General features: G+C 49.8%; 1 protein-coding gene and 1 long non-coding RNA gene across 6 annotated transcripts in view; both read left to right on the top strand.

Moving 5' to 3' along the window:
* Nucleotides 1-1,220: 1,220 nt before the first annotated feature.
* LOC116570122 lies at nucleotides 1,221-6,228 on the top strand. Its single transcript, XR_004277290.1, has 3 exons — nucleotides 1,221-3,953; nucleotides 4,929-5,121; nucleotides 5,239-6,228. It is a non-coding gene; the product is annotated as an uncharacterized LOC116570122 (long non-coding RNA).
* An 8,509-nt stretch (nucleotides 6,229-14,737) lies between these two features.
* The window catches only part of TSC1 (TSC complex subunit 1), a 43,879-nt gene continuing 37,839 nt past the window's right edge, over nucleotides 14,738-20,777 (top strand). For 2 of the 5 annotated variants that reach the window (XM_032306762.1, XM_032306766.1), the window contains exon 1: nucleotides 14,777-14,872. The gene's annotated coding sequence lies outside the window, so the exon portion shown is untranslated. Of the gene's footprint in view, nucleotides 14,873-15,082; nucleotides 15,173-20,777 lie in introns of those variants that run through there. The other 3 variants (XM_032306763.1, XM_032306764.1, XM_032306765.1) reach the window with 3 other exon arrangements.

Raw genomic sequence — 20,777 nt, forward strand, 5'->3', positions numbered from 1 at the left:
GCTGTAGGTCAGCCGGGCCTGAGCGATGCCACGGGGGTCCGGGGCTTGGGGGTCCTGGGTTCCAACCATCCCGAGGAGGCCTCGGAGAGAGAGCGTGGGGGCATCTGGAATATTCTCTGGATGTTCCACATTGCCGACAGTCAACGGGCCCTGTTTGTCATTACGCAGAAAACTTAAGAAAGAATCCAAGGATGTAAGAAAAAACGCCCATTTCTTCCCACTCTCCCTGCATTGTGCAGGCGCATCCCTGCGCTTCGCTTGTCAGGCCTTTCTTTTTCCACCCGCTGTTATTTTGTTTAAGTGCCTCCCCAATTCTCCTGCGGCTTTTATGAACAGATTTAATGCTTTCCACGGTTTACCTTGCCAACCACTTCTTCATTTGGGGCATAAGGCGGTTTGGGGTAGCGCAGCTGTATTGGGTAGACGCCGCTCTGGGGTTGTGATCTCACTTGGGATGTTTATCTTTCTCCTTTAGTAACCACTGCAGGGACTCCCTTCCTAGAGCAGGACCCCAGCCCGGAAGTGAGAGCGGGCCTTGTCTGGAGCCACGCAGACTACTCTGTGGGAGGGCAGTGTCCACGCCTCCAGCCGCCTGCACGCAGTTTGCGGCCTGGAACCTCCCAGGCTCGGGGTCCCCTCCCACACCACTGCCCTTAGCAGGCAGCCCTGCAGATGAAGTGCCTCCATTAGTTTCTCCCTAGGGCTAAATCACTGTAGCATTCTGGTGCCATTCATTCGATCATGTAATCCATGTAATTCATTCAATCATGTAATCCATGTAATCCAGTTCCTGCTGGTACCTGGCCTGTTCCGGACTCCTCCTTCTTCCCTCTGCCTCCTCCTTTCCTCCCTGTGTTCGTCATCTCAAGCTGCCATAACCAAATAGCACAGACCAGGTGACTTCAACAACATTTATTTCTTGCAGAGACCAGGAAGTCCAAGAACAAGGTGCCGCAGACTCTGCTTCTGGTGAGGACAAGCTTCCTGATTTTTTTTTTTTTTTTTTTTTTTTTTTTTTTTTTTTTTAAAGATTTTATTTTTATTTATTTGACAGAAAGAAATCACAAGTAGATGGAGAGGCAGGCAGAGAGAGAGAGAGAGGGAAGCAGGCTCCCTGCCGAGCAGAGAGCCCGATGCGGGACTCGATCCCAGGACCCTGAGATCATGACCTGAGCCGAAGGCAGTGGCTTAATCCACTGAGCCACCCAGGCGCCCAAGCTTCCTGATTTTCAGCAGGCCACCTCCTGCTGAGTCCTCACTTGGGAGAGAGGAGCGAGGGACAGAGGGAGAGAGAGAGAGAGAGAGTGGGAGAGAGTGGGAGAGAACTTAAACTCTGGCTTCTTTTCCTTTTCCTGTAAGGACACTAATTCCATCACGGGGGCCCACCCTCAGGACCTCATCTAACCTAATTACCCCCCAGAGTCCTCACCGCCAAATACCATCACACTGGGGGTTAGGGCCTTCAACATGAATTTGGGGGATAAAAACATTCAGTCTATAACTCTCTTAGATCATACATGTTTATCGAGTGCCTGTTGGGTACCAGATGCTGGGGTTTCCAACAAGAACCAGATGGGAGCTATCGTGAGCGCCTTCCCGGTCCAGCGGGTGAGACACAGTGCCCTGGAATTTACAAACTAGGCTGATAAGCGCTGTGATGTGATCATGGAACACAGGGAAATGAGCACAGACGTGGAGAGTCATGAGAGTTAATGAAGCCAATGGAAGCGACATCTAGGTTGATGCCAGGCCGACTTGATTGGGAGACAAAAAGTAGGGGAAAGTGTCTAAAAAGGACAGCATGTGCAAAGAGCTGGAGGCAGGACCTTTGGGGAACTGACAGCACCACATTCATGTACCGGTGGGCTGTAGAGGGTAGAGGAAGGGGAGGGAGAGATGAACCTAAAAGGAAAGAAGGAGCATGATCATGAAGATTCCTCCTTGATTTAAAAACTTTCAGTGATTTCCCTTTACCTAACAGGACACAAAATCCAGCTTCAGAGAGCCGCATTCAGTGTTTCTCACAGCGTCAGACCTCTTTCAAATAACAGCAGTTTCTCTGATGCTAGTTTAATAACAACAGCAAAGCAATTAGTTCATGTCACTGAAAAGTTTCAGCTTCAGGCATGGTTGGATCCAGATGCTCAGATGGTATTGTCTGGATCTGGATCTCATTCGTTCCCACTCAGGACATTTGCATTTGTTGTCCCCTTTGCTAGGATGGCCTAACTTTCAGATCTCCTCATGGCTGACTCATTCAGATCTCAGCTGAAATGTCACCTCAGCAGAGAGATTTCCTTGGCCATTAACTAAAGCAGGACCTTCCCACCCCAGCCGGCTTCGGCCCCGTCAGCCTACCCTTTGTTCTTTGCAGCAGCCATAATTATCTGAAGATGTCCTGCTGATTTATTACCTTTTTACTGATCTCTCATTTGGCCTGACCGCCCACACAGAATATAAGCAGTCCAAGATCAGGGGTGGCGTTTGCCCTGGCTCACAGCCCAGTGAGTCTCCAAGGCTGACAACAGTGTATGGTCGACACCAGTGATGTTTTTACAGAGTGAATGGACGAACGAATGACCGAATCCGTGCGTGCATCTCTCTCTCTCCATCTCGCAGCTTTCCCTTCTTCTCTGGGCCTGAGATCACCAGCACTGCCAGCTGTAGTCCTACCAGCTGAGAAACACCAGTGGAAAACTAGCCGGGTTCTCTGTAGTTGGGGCAGGAGGCCCCAGAATGACTCCGATTGGCCCAGCCCAGTCACACAGCATCATCCCTGCCCCAATCACTGTGGCCGGTGGGAGGGATATGGGTCTCTCATTGGCCAGGACTGGCCCCCCTCTGGCCCAAACCTCGAGGAGGCAGGTTGAGTTTGGGGAGGGAGGAGCGGGTGCCACCACACTGAGTAAGGCCAGCAAGGTGTTTGGGCCGCGGCTTCCACCTTCCAAGCATCTAATTGTCGCCTGAACATGCTGCCTTCTTTCTAGCTAGAGGCCAAATCCCAGCCCCTGCCTCTGCCCTTCCTGTTCCCCATGTCCGGAATGTTCTTCCCTGCGATCTCCTTTGCAGCCCAGTTCTGCTCTCACCTCCTTCAGGAAGCCTTCCTAGATGCCCGCAATCCCAGGGGCCACCCCGGCAGCCCTTGGATTCCTTGTCGGTGGGCACTCGGCGGCTTGCTGATGGGATCGGCAACCACCTAGGGGCAGGAGTGCTACGGAGTCCTCTTGCGGCACAGGCTGACCTCGGTGATGGGCATGCGGCGAGAGCCGTTGCTAGGCCCGGCAGTGTGCAGAGCCCCCTACCCCTTGTGCTGATACCCCAGGCAAGTGCAGGCCTGGGGAAGGTCTGAGGAAGCGATGAGGGAGCGGAGGCGGGTGACCGTGCTGTGCTGGGTGCGCAGCAGCCGGAGCCAGGCTCTGGGCCCGGCACCCGCGGGCATGAGCTGTTTAACCTTGGGCACTTCTCCAGTCTTGGCTCAGAATGGCCACAGAACGCAGAATGCAACGAACACGAGCTGAGCCGACCCACCCCGGAACCCTCCAGGATGGACCAGATGGTCCTTACCCTGGGGTTGGGGGCGCCCAGCTCGCCCCTGCGCCCCGGGGCCATCCTCCTCTACCAGAAAATCTCCCGTTCTCTGCCCTGCAGAGAATTCAGGGGACGGTGGAGCTCTTCCCCAGCCCAGGCTCCCTGCCAGGAGCCGCAGGCACCCGAGGTGGCGGAGTCCCGCTGGCAAACGCAGCGTATGGCAGTGCCCTGCGGGCCGGCAACCCCACCCCCCGGGCGCCCCCGCGCTTCCAATTAACCAGAGCGCCGCACGGTGGCGCTCGTTCCCCCTTTTCTCCAGACGAAACCCAGCCTGGAGACCCGTGGGTCCGTCCGTCCGTCCGTCCGTCCACCTAAGTACTGCTTAAATCCCAAGAGTGATATATGGTCGGAGAATGAAGAAAACGGTAAGAGTGTTCATTTCCCCGTGATGTGTATTCTTTTAGTTCCTCTGCTCCGCCCCCCAACCCCCGGCCCCAGACCCCTCCCCTCTCCACAAGCGTGTCTGCGCCTGCGGTGCTTTCCAGTTGGAACAAATCCCTGCGGGCCCTTTGCTGCTGAGCCCCGCGCGGTCGGGCAGGGCCTCCCTGGATCCGTGCGCGCCCCCGCCCTGCGTCCATGAATCCGTGGTGGGGACCGGACACCGCGGTGGGAGGACCGCGCGGCTGGAGTCTGCCCTGCACTCAGTTCGCAGAGCCGGGGGTCAGCCTCAGGCGAGCACGGAGGGAGGGGTGCTCTGCTCAGGCAGGGGTGTGGGCGAGCAGCCCCGGGACCTGGTTCCTGTCCGGTGCCTCCCAGCAGACCCGGCAGGGGTGTCCAACAGGGCACGTGGGGACCCCGTTCCCAGGTTCAGGAAATAGCCGAGGACCGAGAAGCCGACCTGCTCCAGCCACCCCGTGACTTCTCCCTGGGAACCTCCTCAGAGACTTTCCAGCGATTTCCCTCGAGCAAATGTGAAACCCTACACTGAGGACTGGAGAGGCGGGGCGGGGGGGGGGGGGAACCACAGATACCCCCATTCAGCCCCCGAGTTTTCAGAAGGGGAAATTGAGGCCTCAAGAACCCTAAGAAGTGGGCGCCTGGGTGGCTCAGTGGGTTAAGCCTCTGTCCTTGGCTCAGGTCATGATCCTCTCTGCTCAGCAGGGAGCCTGCACACACACACACACACACACACACACACGCCTCTCTGCCTACTTGTGATCTCTGTCAAATAAATAAATAACTAAAATCTTAAAAAAAAAAAAAAAAGAACTCTAAAAAGCAAAGCCAGGACTGGGACCCTGGCTCCCTCAACCTTCTTGAAAGCCCTTGAAAGTGGGGATCATTGTTTTATCACCTCCAAGCTAAGTGTGTTACTTGTGTCTTCTAAAACGTAACTCCAGAGAGGATGTCCAACTCTCCAGTCACTGGAGTGAAATGGAAGCATCGTACTGGCCTCCAGACCTAGGATTGCAGCCAGGTCTTGACACCCACCAGCTGCAGGACCTTGAACAGGCACTACTAGCCTCCCGTGAGCCTCAGACTTTACATCTGTGAAATGGGGCTAAGGATAATGCTTCCTTGGAGTTGTTGTAGGTAGCAAATGAGTGGATACAGGCAAAACCATATTTAAACCCTCTAGAGCTGTGACTGATCATTTCTCAGCAGAAATATTTGTTAACCGGTGATGGGATTCTTTGATTCTCTCTTCAGGGACACAGCCAGGAGCAGAAACAGGGCAGGGTCAGCCTGATTGCTACCAGGTGGGCAGTGCTAATTTACATGGTGGTTGATTATTAATGAAACACCTGACATTTGGTTACTGCCCTGTCCACTCCTGAGGACTTCCTGGTCTGTGTCCCCTGGATGCTCGCAGGACACTCACCCAGAGGCTGCAGACAGGACGAGAGCTTTGGGACCATCAACCTGGGCCAGAGAGGGTGGAGGGGATTCACAAGCCTGCCCTTGGCGTCTGCGGGAGCATTTCATCACTTGGAATTACTGGGCAGATGATGGGAAACAGAGAACCCACCCCCAGCAGTGCTGGGCACCGTGACCAAGTCCACGCAGCTGTGAGGGCGATCCTTCGCTCATCCGCTCTGGAACCATCCAGCAGGCAGGCTACACCTTACAGAATCCGCAGGAGACAGGCTCCTGGGGCTTTTGCTCTGTTTATATCTGTTTTGCATATGCCGGCTACCTCCATGGACGTGCCAGCTACCTTTGTCTCCGCCTAAGAAAGTGATCTAGATGCCAGGCTGAGGGGGGCAACCGCGTGCCCTCGTGACTCGGACAGTACGTCCTTGAACGGAGGGACGGCCATGCACTTCTGCACGTTCACCGGTTTGCAGATTTAAGAGGACGCACAGGCCTCCTTGGGAAAGCGGGAAAGCGTTCTTCCTGCCCGGATGCGGCCGCTCCACTGCTGGGCGTACACCTGAAAGCATCCGAAGGAGGGACTCAAAGAGCTGTTTGTACTCAACGTTCACAGCCGAAGTGTTCACAGCAATCCAGTCGGGGAAGCGACCCATGTGTCTACTGACGAGTACAGCAATAACCAGTCTGGGGTGGCCCAGTCGGTGAAGCCTCTGCTTTCAGCCCAGGTCATGAGCTCAGAGTCCTGGGATCGAGCCCATCGGGCCTGCTCAACAGGGGGTCTGTCTCAGGTCTTCTCCCTCTCCCTCTGGCCCCCCCACCTCTCTACAATAAATAAATAAATCTTTTTTTCTTTTTAAAAAACTTAATGTATTTCTATTTAAATTCAGTTAATTAACATATAACGTATTATTAGTCTCAGAAATGGAGTTCAGGGGCTCATCAGATGCATATCACAGCCAGTGCTCGTCACATCATGTGCCCTCCGTAGTGTCCATCACCCGGTTACCCCATCCTCCCGCCCCCTCCAGCAAGCCTCGGTTGCTTCCTATGATTAAGAGTCTCTTATGGTTTGTCTGCCTCTCTGATTTCGGCTTGTTTTATTTTTCCCTCCCTCCCTTACGCTTCTCTGTCTTGTTTCTTAAATTCCACACGTGAGTGAAACCATAATTGTCTTTCTCTGATTGACTGATTTCGCTCGGCATAGTACCCTCTAGCTCCCGCCACATCGTTGCAAAGGGCAAGTAAATAAATAAATCTTTAAAAAAATAGACGTGGTCTACCCATACAGTGGAATATTGTTCAGCCTTCAAAGGAACGAGATCCCAACGCACAAGACAACATGGGAGAGCCTGGGAGACACGACCACGCCGAGCGAAACCGGCCAGACACAGAAGGACACGTCCTGTTGGATACCGTGTATCTAAGGGACCTACAGAAGTCAGGATCACAGAGACAGAAAGCAGGAGGGTGCCAGGGCCTGGGGAAGGGGAAACAAAGAGTTAATGTTCACTGGGGACAGAGTTTCAGTTTTGCCAGATGACAGAGTCTGAAGAGGGATGGGGCTGACGGCCGCCCAGCGTTGCAAATACGCCTCACGCCGCTGAACTGGCCACTTAAAAGGGGTTAAGACCGTAAATGCTGCATTATGTGCGTTTTGCCACATTTTACAGCCCATCCATCCCACCCAAGCCCCCACTTCCACAGACGGGGAAAGAGAAGGTGCAGGGAGTCTGGGGGACTTCACCATCTTGGGATCAGAATTTTCCTTCACTGCCTTTTCCAATTACTTTTCGATCTTCGAAGATTTTTTCAAGTTTTTATGTTGAAAAATTTCCAACAGGAAAGCAAATGAAATGTGTCTAATGGACACGTATATACCCAGCACTGTTCTTCGAGAGTGGTTATATTTGCCCAGTGTGGTTTATCTCTCTAGATGCATATGTGTGTTTGTCCAAATACGTTTTGTTCTGATAAAATATTCTGAAGGTGTACTGCACACGTCATGACGCTTCGCCCACAGACGCTCGAGCATGTATCTCTGAAACACAGATATTTCTTGCAACATCACTTAACTACTACAGTTACTAAATTATCAGATATCCCCCAATCCCATCAAATATTCTGTCCATATTCACATTTTCGCAGTTTCCCCCAATTTTCTTTTAGAATCCTTTCAGAATCAGGATCCTGTCCCATTCCGAGCGCTATGTTTGCTTGTTCCTTTACTCTCCTTTGTGACACAACAGTGCCCACCACCCCTTTCTTTCGATGTTGATTTCTGTTGTTGCTTTTGGGGTTTTCTTTTTCCCTTATAAGAGCCCAGACCAGTCTGGCGGACGGTCCCACGTTGTGGGTTTGTCTGATTCCTCATGGTGCCGTTTAACCTGTACCTCCCCGCATACCAACCGAAAGTTGGGGCCAAGGCTTGAGTAGACTCTGGTGGGACGTTTTAGGATGGCTACTTCCCCTGTGATGCTATGGGCCGTGTGGTATTGGACGACCCTCATGTCAGGTTGCCTCCCCGCCACCGCCCTGCCACAATGATGTGCAGCTTGGTCAGCTGGTTTAAGTCTGACAGCCGGGTCTCTCCATTATAAGGGTGAGCTGAGAGGCAATCTATGAGGTAGGACCGTCCTTAAAACCATCCTCTTCCTCCCCCTGATGGCCTTGGCACCCATTGCTGGTCCTTGCCTGAGTCAGCCCCTTCCCTGGAAGCTGCAAATGGTGATTCTACGAATCCTACCATTCCTCCTGGGCTTGTTACCTGGCTTTTTTTTTTTTCCTCTTCTTTACAGAAGAGCTTTCCTTCCTAATGTGTGAATGAACCACGGGTTCTTCCAACAATGAGAATGTAAATGATGAACTTTTCTCGTTCACTGCTGATTTTCATCGTAAGGGGTTGGCATAATTAGATCTTTTTCCTCTTCTCTCTTCTTTTGTCCCCTTATGTTGGATTATTGCTATTGAATCACTGGTTTTTATTTATTATTAAATAAAAACGTATTATTAAATTACAGAAATTCCTATTTGCGGTCAGTGTTTCAGTTTCTGAGAGCTGCTGTAACAAATGACCCCAACTGGGTAGCTTCAAACAATGGAAACTTATGTCCCCTCTCGTTCTAGAGGCCAGAAGTCTGAACTCAATTACATTTCTTTTTCTGTGAACTTTCTGTTCGTGTGTTTTGCCCCCTCTTTTTTTGCTATGAAATAATTGTGTTTTCTTAAGAGATTCTTAAAAGTTCTCTGTACCTATTAGGAGGCTCATGCTATAAGTTGCAAATATTTTCAGTCAGCTTATTTATTTTCTGACTTTGCTTATTTTCTTACTGCCATGCGAAAGATGTTTCGTTTTGTTTGGGGGAGGCTTTCTAATTTGTTGGCCTTTTCTTTTGTTGCTTCTGACTTTTTGGCTTTTTTTTTTTTTTTAGATTTTATTTATTTATTTGACACAGAGAGATAACAAGCAGGCAGAGAGGCAGGCAAAGAGAGAGGAGGAAGCAGGCTCCCCACTGAGCAGAGAGCCAGATGCGGGGCTTGATCCCAGGACCCTGAGATCATGACCTAAGCTGAAGGCAGCAGCTTAACCCACTGAGCCACTCATGTGCCCCGACTTTTTTCCTTTTTATAAAGGGTTTTTTTTTCCCCTCCCCTTCACCCCTGAATACAAAAAATTCACTCATGTTGTTTTCTTCCAACACTTGTATTATTTCACTTTTGACACTGAGAGCTTCGGTCCCTTAAGAGTTGATTCTGGCATAGGGTGTGAGGTAGGGATCTACACGTATCACTTTCTGAATGATCACTGCATATTCTTCAGAGGAGGCACAACTAACACAGAACCTCTAATCGTGAATGTCCGTGCTTTGTGGGGTGCAGGACGGGGGGGGGTGTCTCAATGGTGGCCGTGAGATTAACATGGAACATTCTGGAATGTGGCCTTGCACACTGCATTTCAAGCGGCAAGTAGAGGTGTGATGGGGATTTGCCCAAGGAGACAGCCAGCCCAGCATTTCGGTCAAATGAGCAAGCTCCAAAGTCAGGATGAAACATTCAACAATATCCAACAGGTGACTCTCAAACCTTCAGGGGCTCTTCACCGCCTCCAGGTATAATTAGGCTTCTTATTCAGCTCGAGGCCCTCCATCTGCTGGCTTCTTTATCTACCGTCTCACGCATATCTTAAACCTGACCGTTTATCAAGCATACAGCCGGTCTTGCTGGAATGCCTTTGCTCAAACTGGGTGTTCCTCCTTTAGTCCCTCTGCCCCATCACCATTCAGCAAATTCCTGATCCAACCACAAGAAAAGTTCGTAACCCACCCCCACCAAGTAAGCGGCCTTCATCACCCTGACTCTGAGTACGACCTCTTTGTCTGTCTGCGGCACTTTGCAGGTTGGTCTTGGGCTGGACCTGGCTCTGAGTCGCGGTACCGTCGGTCCCTTTCCCATCTCAACACTGGATTCTGTGCTCCTTAAAAGCAGGCACGGGGGATTGAATAGTGTCCCCCCCCCCCCCACCAAATTCATGTCTAGCTGGAACCTCAGAATGTGGCCTTATTTGGAAAGAGGGTCTTTACAGAGGCAGTGCAGTTCGGATGAAATCATGCTGGCTAACTTAATGTGGGCCCCAAATCCAATGACGGGTGTCTTTATATGAAGAGAAGCAGACACACACCGAGAACAGGGCCGTGTGGAGACACCCAGGGAGAAGGTCACGTGATGACCGAAGGAGGGAAGTGAGTGACCCTGCTACAACGTCAAAGTCTGCGGCACCATCCCAAGGCTGGAGAGAGGCATGAAATGCAGTTTCCATCAGAGCCTCCAGAAGGAGCCAACCCTGCCCACACCGTGACTTCAGACTCTGGCTTCCAGGCCAGTGAGAGAATACATTTCCACTGTTCTCAGCCACCCCGCTCGCGGCAATTTGGTAGGGCAGCTGAGGACACTCATACAGCAGGTAAGAGCAAAAACAATGTTTATCGACGCCCACACTGTGGCAGGTGCTCTGGGTCTCATGCTGCACTGTCCCAGCAACCCTCTGAAGCAGGTGGTTAAGGCATGGGCATCATCCCCATCTCTGGCTGGAGAAACTGAACTCGTTCAGCGACTCCTCCAGGCCATAGAGCTGGGCTGTAGACCCAGGATCCCCACTCTTCTGGGCCCCTCTGACCTCACTGAACAACTTGGTTTTTGTGCTGCACACCGGCGGCCGGTTTTCCTTCCTGACCAAGACAGGGGTTGGAAAGGGCATTCTTAAACAAAACCTCAAAAACCCAAAGAATAAGTCTCAAAAAAAAAAAAAAAAAAGGAGATGAATTTGATAACATCAGGATTAATGTCTCCTTTCCAACAAAGTATAATACAGTCATTAGGATGATAACAGACTGGGGGAGACACGGGGAGTATCTGTAGCCGACAAAGGGCACGTTGCTAGAACAGGGGAAGTGCTCCCACAGATCAACACGGGAATGACAGTAACTCTATCAACTCTGCTGCGACAATGGTCAAAAGATAAGAATCAGCAATTTATAGAGGAAGAAACCCACAAGCTTAACAAGAATGTGAAGAAATGCTCTATCTCACTAATAGAGAAAGGTAAATTAAAACAAGAACATGTCACTGTAGCCCTATTATGCTGAAAAAAGGAAAGAGCTAGTCAATGCCAAGTGTTGGCAGGGAAGTGAGCACTGCCACGGACTTCTAGTGGGTGTAGACTGGGGCAGTCTTTCTGGGGCACAATTTGGTTTTAAGTCGGTGCAAAATTTTTGGAGGTGATGGATATGTTTAGTACCTTGGTTGTAGCAATGGTATCACGGCTGTATGCATATGTCCACAAGCATCCGGATACAGACAATTACATGTGTGCAATTCCTTGTATACCAATTATATCGCAATAAAGCTAAAACAATTTCTCTAAAAACAACAACAACAACAAAAAGTCAGTCCACCAGTTCTACTCCTAGAATATGCATCCCCCCAAAATTCTCAGCCCTATCCATAAGGGAACAAGGACAGTGATGTTTCTCACAGCGTTGTTTCTGGTGGGACTGTGGCTGTCATTCCCTGGGAGAGTGGAGAGTAGATCAGGTTAGATCTGCGTCACTGAATAAATGTCAGCAGTTTAAAGCTTCTGGCTACATGAACACAAAGCAATGAGATTCAAAACAATGGTGAGTGGGGCAGAAAAGTAAGAGACAGATTGCCATCTGAGACATAAACCATTTACATAAGTTGAAAGTACATACATACATAGCTATGGAGTCATATAGTGTAGTGTAGACATTTATTGTCTTCGTCTTTCGGACACAGGGCTAGACAGCGAGGGGCTGAAAGCCCGCAAGAGGACCACGCCAGCGGATGAGGGAGAAGTATTTTGTACTGGTGGTGTCCTTTCAAAGGCCGTCAGATCTCATTGCACCTGGGAGGCCTTCTGTTTGCAGAAGAGAGAAACCTATACCCAAAACCAGCGTCGGCCAAAATAGCTGTTGCCTCATGGCACTTGGAGGCCAGCGCAAATCCAGCCTCTGGGGACTCTGAAAACTCAGGAGATAGCAAATCAGATTTCTTTTTCCATCTCTATCGCTGTTGTCATGTAGGTCTTCTCCATCTGTTGGCTGGACTTCTCTCAGGGCTTGATGTAGGACACGGGGAAGTGGAAGGTCACAGCTTCCTCACCCTGGTTTAGTGACCCCACAGGAAAGACACAATCTCTCTTTTCGCATCCATATAGAGACCCAGGGAAGCACCCTGATTGGTCCAGCTCAAGTCACATGTCCAACAGTCAACCACTTTGGCTAGAGGATGGGGATCTGGGATTGGCTAGACTGGGCCCAGGTGCCTGTGGCTTGAGGGTGGTGCTGTGGTGGCCCCAGGAAGGGGAGGGGGAGACGCTGCCCAGGCAAGTGTAGTGGACTCCAGTCTGTCACATGCATAGAGGCAGCACCCCCTGCAAACACAGGCTCAGCTCCTTTGTTTCTTGTCACATGGAGACAGGCGAACCAGGACTGGTGGAGAAAGCCCAGCGGGGGAGCTCCTGCCACAGGGAGGCTCCAGGGTGCCGCCTGGAAGGTAGTGGTCTCATTAACACCTATTCAGCAAATGACAAAACTTAATCCCAGAGAAGGAGAAAATATCCAGGCAGCCCGAACTGAGAGTGGCAAGGGATGGTGGCCGGACTGCCTCTGCCTGTTCTCTCTGCCCTCTTCTCTCAAACCCCTGGTGGTCCACATTGAGAGAACAATGACCATCCTTCTTCCAGACACTGTATAAACAGTAAGAATGTGGTGAGGGCCCCCTTGAGGGCCAGCAGTGGATGAGCTCCATGGATCACTGCTCCCTTCCACGGAGAACATTCCAGCAGGATGAGGTCAGAGAGCCAAGGAAAACTGGGGGTAGGGAGGGAGGTTCCTGGGTCGGAGCTCTGGAGAAGTGCCTGCCCGCCGCCCCCCACCCCCACCCCCGACTCCACCCCTAACCTGAACACTCTAATCACCAGACTCAGAAATCTCCAAATGCACTTGGGTCCCTGCCCTGGTATGAACACAAAGGCAGGAGTCCGTTCCTATAAAATGGTTTGTGGACTGGCGGAACTGGGAGAAATCAAATCCTTCCCAATCTCCCCCAACCTTTTCATCTCTGGACCCCAAGCTGATTGTGCTCTGTGGCTACACAGAATCTAGCATTTGGTGGACCAGGTCCTGGGAGTGATGGATGTCGGCCATGGGCACAATTAACACAGGAACAAAAGTAACATGTATTGAAGCAGGTTTTACCCTAGTTATGTCTTCGTGTCTCACTGATTCAGCCTCAAATCCCCACTAGGCAGTCATTATCATTCTCCATGCTGTGGACGAGGAAAACTAATGCTAACTTAGTTGCTACAGTGGCAGAAACCTACATCCAAATTTGAATCAAGAACTCTTGGCTTTGTCCCCAAGGCCTTCTTCACCACGTTAGACTGGATGAATCCCCAGCTCAATGCCCATCTCCCCTGTAAGTCAGCACGGCTATAAAGGTTGTGCACTGTATAAAGGCCTTCAGGAGGGTTGGGAGTGGGAGGGTAGGAGCTGAAATACATCCTGGGCTCTGCTCACATGACCTGTGGGCCCAGAAGGGGTGTCTCTAATTCTCACAAAGGCGCCATACAGCTAGCAGCCGCCCTACTCAGGACCCCGCTAGGCCCCTTGGAATTCTGACAGCACCCACTGTGGTGTCTGGCACCTGGCCCCTTAAATCACAGGCTGACTTGCATTGTGACCCAACTTGTTCCTATGACAAAACCTGCCAGTCCCCTAAGTCACCCAGCATTTGCTGCCTCCAGGCTCTTGATTCCTTGGTGCTTTTGGCCTGAAATGCCCTTTTCCTTCCAACCACCTCTCCCATTTCCACGTCACAGAAACCTACTTTTCCTTGAAAACTCCAGCAGATGCCCATTCCTTCAAAAAACCTTTCACAACCCACCCTTCGACTCCTCTGCTCTGTCACTGTTTGTATGGGTCAGAGCGCTGACTGCGCCCGCCTCTGACGCAGAACAGCACCTGTTGAGCATTTCCTGTGCGTGGGACTTGAATCCTCACTTCAGGAAGGCTATCGGCCCATTTCACAGAAGAAGAAACTGAGGCTGAGGGCTTCCAGACTTGTTAGATTCACAGAGCTAAGCAGAAGGAGCGGAGCTAAGGCTGTTTATTTTAAAGCTGTCTGCTCTGATCGGGGTAGTTGTTTCCCACAGCCGTGGTGACCACGTTGCAGTGTTAGCAAGGCGGGCTCCCGCAAATATTCTGCAAAGGAAAGAAGCTGCCCCGGTGCTGCTTTCCCTCCTTGCCTGGGCGAGCTGCCGCTCTTCCAAAGCTCCAAGGCTGACCCTTCACCCACGCGGGCCCCAGTGGCTCTTTGGGAAACAGGCTCGCATCTCTGCGGCGGGGCAGAGAGAGACCCCAGGGGGGCGCCCGGGTCTGCAAGGGCAGGAACGGCGCGGGACAAGGCGGCAGCAGGCGCCCCAACCACACCCAGCCCCGCCACCTTGTTTACGCCTCTTGCACGGCCCCTCCCGCCGGGCCTGGCACGTGACCTCCGCCCCGCCCCTCGCTCCCTCGCGTGGCTCCTCCCGCCGCGCCGGCCCTTCTTTTCGCCTCCTTCGGAGTCACAAGATCTCTCAGCGCCCTCCTTTCGGGATCCCTCCGCCCGTCCCCGCCCCCCTGACTTCCAAACTCTCCTGGGTCCTTTCTCGACCGACCCGCATTATCACTAATGAACAGGAAGGCCTCTTCCGTCCAACGGGGCTGCCGGCTGCGGTCATCTGTCGCTGGGGTCGAGAGGCAGGCCAGACCCAACTGGGAACTCTTTTTCGTGGCGGAGGCTGCAGCGGCCGTGGACATTTCACGACGGGGGGAGGTGCTGTACGTCCAAGATGGCGGCGCCCTGTAGGCTGGAGGAGCTGTGAGGTAAACAGCTGAGGGGGAGGAGACGGTGGGTGAGTATGGGGGTGTCTCCCCCTTCTTTTCATGGGGGCTTCTCGGGGCAGCCCTGGCACCATGACCCCGGTCTGGGAGGCCCCGAGGGGCTGGGGCAAGGGGCTCCCTTGCTGGAGAGGGAACCCCGGGAAGGGGTGTTCGGAGAGCTTTCCCCTCCCTCTTATTACGCGCTACCTCTGGCGGGGCCCCGCAGAGCTGGCGAGTCCCTGCGGAGGAGAGGCGGGCCGGGCCCGCACTTCGCCCCTCCTCGGCGGCGGAGGGGACGGCTGCACCCCCGGGGCGCCGTGCCGAGGGCAGGGGTGAGGTGGGCCCCTTCGCCAGCCCCTCACTTTGTGGGGTGACAGGTTCTCGCGGGGTGCGGGGGGGGCAGGGGAGGGACCCTTGGCGGGAGGGGAAGGGCCGGTGGGGGGAGGGCGGCTGGTTCTGGGGCTTCAGGAGAGGGGTCAGGGGTGGGGAGGAGAATGAATGGAGGCTGCCTGTGGGCCTCGGGGACTCGCGTGGACTCGGTGTCCCCGCTGAAACTGGCAGGACTAGGGGCCTCCCTCCGGGTGCGCTTGTGGGTGTTTAATTGGTGGTGAAAGACAGTTACCTTCAAGTCGGCAGAGGGGAGCCTCGAGAGACAGCTGTTTGCAGAGCCGCTCCTAGACGCTCATTCATTCATTTGAGGAACTGGAGATGGAGAGCCCGCAGTCCGGGAGAGCTGGTAGAATTAAAGCTCTTTGTGTTTCCTGTTGAAGAGTGTCGCTTCGTGTGTTTTGGATTTGGGGGTGGGACTGCTTGGGAGGGGGCGCGGTCCCCTAATAACAACAGCTCGCGAGTCTGGAGTACTCGCTAGGGAAGCGCTCGGCAGTCATCATCTCCTTTAGGGCTTGCGACAAAGGGAAGAGGCGGCCACTGTTAACACCTCCATTTCCCGGGTCAAGAAACTGAGGCCCAGAGAGATGAGGGTTACTTGCCCAAGGTCACACCCCTGCGTTTATCTGAGCCAGGGCTGGAATCGGGGTCTGGGGCTCTGCCGAGGGTTCCAAGGCGGCGCTCCTGTCATGATTTACACTCACATTCATCTGTTATACTCTCATTTATCTGTGATTTGACCAAAGCCAGCCTGTCATTCTGTTAATCAGTTGGCCAGAGTTTGTGCACAAGTGTGCCTGTGCATGTGTATGTGTGTGTGTGTGTAATTTCGAAGAGGGGTACATCAGCTTCTATACCTTAGCTGTATAGGTACATAGCTGCAGGTGCATGTATACTCTAGCCTCGTTTGGGATGGCAGTGTTGTGCTTGTAAATATGTTAGTCTAAATTAGGCTGGCAAGTGTTTGATGTTTTTGTAAAACTGATGCGTTTACTGCAGAAAGAAGGCCTACTAAAATCCTTGCTAGTTTTTTTTATGGAAAGCGTAGAAATAGCACTTCACTTTACACAGAGTAAGCTGTAAAAGTACTAAAATAGAATAATACTCTTCTGAGATACTTTGATTTATAATTTTGGGATCAACTTGGAGTCATCTGAATTCGAACCTGCTGGCAAAGTGGAGCTGTAAATTTCAGGAAGCATCATAAAACCGAATCTTCTGGGAGCCCTTGATTTACTGAACAACCACCTGTGATTCTTAAGTTGAACATTCCTGAGTAAACCTGGAATATGCAAATGCAAAAGCTGATTTAGGGTTGTGCAGGGAAATGTCCCTGTAACAGTCATGCATCAGGCAAATGAGGCTCCTCAGAAACACTGAAACATTCTTCGCTATTGCCCTGGGGAGCTGCAGAATCTTCCTCCAACCACCTGGAGTAAACTTAAGGGGTATTTATAGAAGATGTAAAATGAAAATATCCTCTTACTAAAGTTAATATCTTATCCAAAACACTCTTACATCACGTGCCTGGAAGGGTAGATGAGGTAAGCTTTCTTCACTTCGTGCATTTCCTGGTGTCATAAAGACTTGGTATGTTTCTAAATTCCTAGTCCGATTCTTGGGCGGCTACAGCTTTCTCACTGACCTCGGTTAAGTTGGAGTGTGTCGAGTCCTGTGACTCAGTTGTACTCTCCCTCCCTGGGCTAAGAGCAAAGATATCCAGGACTGCTGCTGTTGTGGTGTAACCTGATGCCTTTTGTGCATGCTTGGTTTCCGTTGTGAGCTGAACCGGAGGAGTCTTACTAGGACAAATCAGACACATACCTGTCTATGTGGTGTTTACTGAATAATGAAAATGCGGGGAACAAGAGATCTCAAAGCAGTAATGTTCACCAGTACCTTCATGCACAGATGTCTGGCTTCGTAGTAGGTGACCCTACATATTTGGTCTTCAAGGATACCCTGGAAATATATTTTGGAAGAAGTCATAGGTGATTCTCATGTACACCAGAAGTTGAAGACCAGTGGTTTCAAGTATCAATTTGGCTATTTTTCCTTTAATGTATAATGTATTGCAGAGACATTTCCTAAAATAGTTTCTAAACTCTGGTGTGGGTAGTGGTGGGTGAGTTTTGGGCTCTGAATTACAGCTGACTTGATCTTGTAGCTCTGTCTTCTTTCACCATTTGTTAGGGTACAGGGATGTTCTTTTCCCGGTTCCAGAGCCATAGCTGACTAAAATTAGCTTTTCCTGGAATTAATTGTACACTCTTGGATGCAGATGAACCCAAAACAACAACACATCAGCCATTTTAAGCTTTTCCTAAAAATCAAATAGCTTTTGACTTTTCAAAAGCCATTGAAGTTTTTTGAGTTTGTTTCTTCATCTTTGAGATAAGAGAGTTGAATTGTGAATTAGACGATTTCTGATAAATTTTGGGATTTCAAGTCCTCCTGGGGCTTCAGCTAAACATTCTGAGTAAATTGAATCCAAGTGTTAATGGGTTTATAATAACTAAGCAAATTGGTGACTCTTAGCCTGAACCGTTGAGTGATGACTTGTTTCTCCTTTCCTTTATATCACATGATTTTTTTAAAGAAGGTAATTCCCTGTAAGTTCATTATATTATAAGTCTCTCTTTGGGAGATTAATTTTGTTTGTCATATAAGTAGCTGAAATTAAGCGTGAAAGCAAAATGTACTCAATAACATTCAAACCTGTAGCTGTTTGCTTTTTAAAAAAGTGTGTATAATTAGCATACATGCACATTTGAGTTTTTTCCCTCAGTGCTTAGTATAATTTAGTTTGCATGACAATACTAATTTTTCGCATTTAAATTGGTCTGAAAGAGGTCTCCTCTCAGCAATTTGAGATTTTTCTTTCTCTGATTTACTTTTTAAGCCTATACTTACAAGAAATTAGTCATTTATTTTTTTATTTTTATTTTTATTTTTTAAACATATTTAATTTATTTATTTATTTGACAGAGAGAAATCACAAGTAGACGGAGAGGCAGGCAGAGAGAGAGAGGGAAGCAGGCTCCCTGCTGAGCAGAGAGCCTGATGCGGGACTCGATTCCAGGACCCTGAGATCATGACCTGAGCTGAAGGCAGCGGCTTAACCCACTGAGCCACCCAGGTGCCCCCAAATTAGTCATTTAATACCTAATGTCTATGTGTGGGTTTTTTTGAGGGAGTAAATAAAAAAATACCTCCCCCCCAAAATGGGAATACTCTTTTTTATATAAAAAAGGTATATGGTGTTAGGACCTTGCTAGTTTCTTCTTGTCCCTTGTGCAGTGCTAACTTTTATTCTGTCCAGGGAAGTAGCAAAAGGTAGCAGATGGATGAAACAGAATGTCATCTAATGAGTAAAGTGCATTAAAAACCTAGCTTTGATACAAAACAAGGCATGGTAGTTACTGGCCTAGAACTCAACAGATCACTTTCTAAAGTAAAGACACCATGAAGTATTTGAGTAACAAGGGACAATTTTGTCTTTTGGTGACGGAAAGCCCAGTAGGGAGTGATAAGGAAGAACAGATGTAGTGACCTTCACGTCTGCAGGCGGCTGGTGAGATCGTGCTACTTTGAGTGGTTCAAGGAGCACAGTAGCAAACGCAAAGTGTATCCATTTTAAGTTCTGGAACTGTTTTATCAATGTTTCACATACAAGTTGTTACATGGAGAGACTGCTAAGCCTTATGGACCCAGCAATACTGGACAAATTTTGTTCAGTAGCAGTACTGTTGTAAGCCTTTTTATTTGGTGAGGACTTACGTGGCTAGTACTGTGCTAAGCATTTGACATGCTTGATGCCCTTGAACTCTCGCCACAACCTTAAGAGATAGGATAGGATAGGGAGATGAAGAAACAGGCCTCAGGTCACTTATTCACCCTCTGAGCTGGGATTTGAACCCTCTTGGTTGACTTCAGAGCCCAAACATTTCATCTTTCATGTTGATAAACGACGTGAAATGCTAATCTCACAAACTGATTCATAGGTCAGTGGTTCTTAACTTTTAGGGGGGCCTCAGTTCCCCTCTGAAAATCCGTGGGAAGCTTTGAACCAAGTATCCCTTCCTATCCCATGACTATCAAATAGCTCATGCAGACCCCTTCAGGAACTTTATGGACCCAGCCTGCAGCCCAACTGATTATTCTTTTTTTTTTAAGATTTTATTTATTGGACAGACAGAGATTACAAGTAGGCAGAGAGGCAGGCAGAGAGAGAGGAAGGGAAGCGGGGCTCCATCCCAGGACCCCGGGATCATGACCGAGCTGAGGGCAGAGGCTTTAACCACTGAGCCACCCAGGTGCCCCGCACCTGATTATTCTATATAGATTGCTCCTCTTAAAAACGGACTTGGGCTTTATTAAAAACAATTTTTTTTAAAAAAAAAAAACCGGTAGGTAGGAAAGACCCAAGCCTTTTAAAGGTGGACCTGTGTGCTGTTTGTATTATAAATCCTCTTGTTAAATTTTTATATTGAAAGATTCTTTACACTTCCCTGGGAATTCAGCCTTAAATGCCACATTTAAAAAAATCAGAAGTGGAGATCTCAGGTGTGGAACTTGCTAAATGCTTGTCAGGCCTGGCATTCAGTCTGTGTTGGTACCTTTAGCACCTGGCAGAATTCCACTGGGCTTTTTTCCAAGGTTTATGCATTATGTATTTTTTTTTTCCCTTGTGAACCTCAGAGTATTTATAAAATTATTTATTAAATATATGTTTTTAGTGTTTTCTTGGCATCATCCTTTTTCTTCCTGGACCAGTGGTTCTCAGCCTTTAGTGGGCATCAGAATGACCCAGAAGACTGAATCAGAAACCCAGAGTTTCTGATTCGGAGGTGTGATTCGAGGTCCAAGTGCATTTCTGAAAATCCTCAGGTGATGCTGCTGTTGCTGGTACAAGGACTGCGTTTGGAGCCGCTGGCCTAGACTGTCCGTCGAACCCTGTGTCCTTGTTCCCTACGGTATTTCTGTTTTAGTTCCATGAACTTGAAACTTAAAGAAATCTTAACAGTTTGCTCAGATTTCTTTTAGGGGAAGCTAGTAGAGTGACTCTTTGAAGCATACGTGGTATCTGTGTGACCTTATTTTCTCAGTAAATAATTTTGTTCAGGCTAAAAGAAACATTTAGAGAAGAGCGGTATCTCACTGAAATTGAGCTCTGTCCCTGCTGGCAGGTTTGACAAGATTCACCTTTGAAATAGGGTATAAGCTTCAGCGAGTTGTCCTTCAAGGGCCTGGATGGCAAAATATTCTGATTGGCAAATCTGGAGCTCCCCTGCCCCAGTTCATGTGACCTTGAGAGGGCCCGCAGCTGCGAGACCGTGGAAGTCACCCACGACTACACTTTTTGGCAGGTTTTGCCATCAGCTGCTTCCCTCTGACATACAAAGTAGTGTTTCCTACCTGCTTCTCCTTCTGTGTGTGTGTGGGAAGAGGCAATCGGAGCTAGTATCTTATCCTTTTTGGATGCTTTTGTGCTGAAGGTGGCTTTGTTCACTTGATAGAATATTGTCCTAAGAAATCACCTGAGTCCGT

This window comes from Mustela erminea, chromosome 12 (genome assembly GCF_009829155.1).
Source record: "Mustela erminea isolate mMusErm1 chromosome 12, mMusErm1.Pri, whole genome shotgun sequence".
NCBI classification, from domain to species: domain Eukaryota; kingdom Metazoa; phylum Chordata; class Mammalia; order Carnivora; family Mustelidae; genus Mustela; species Mustela erminea.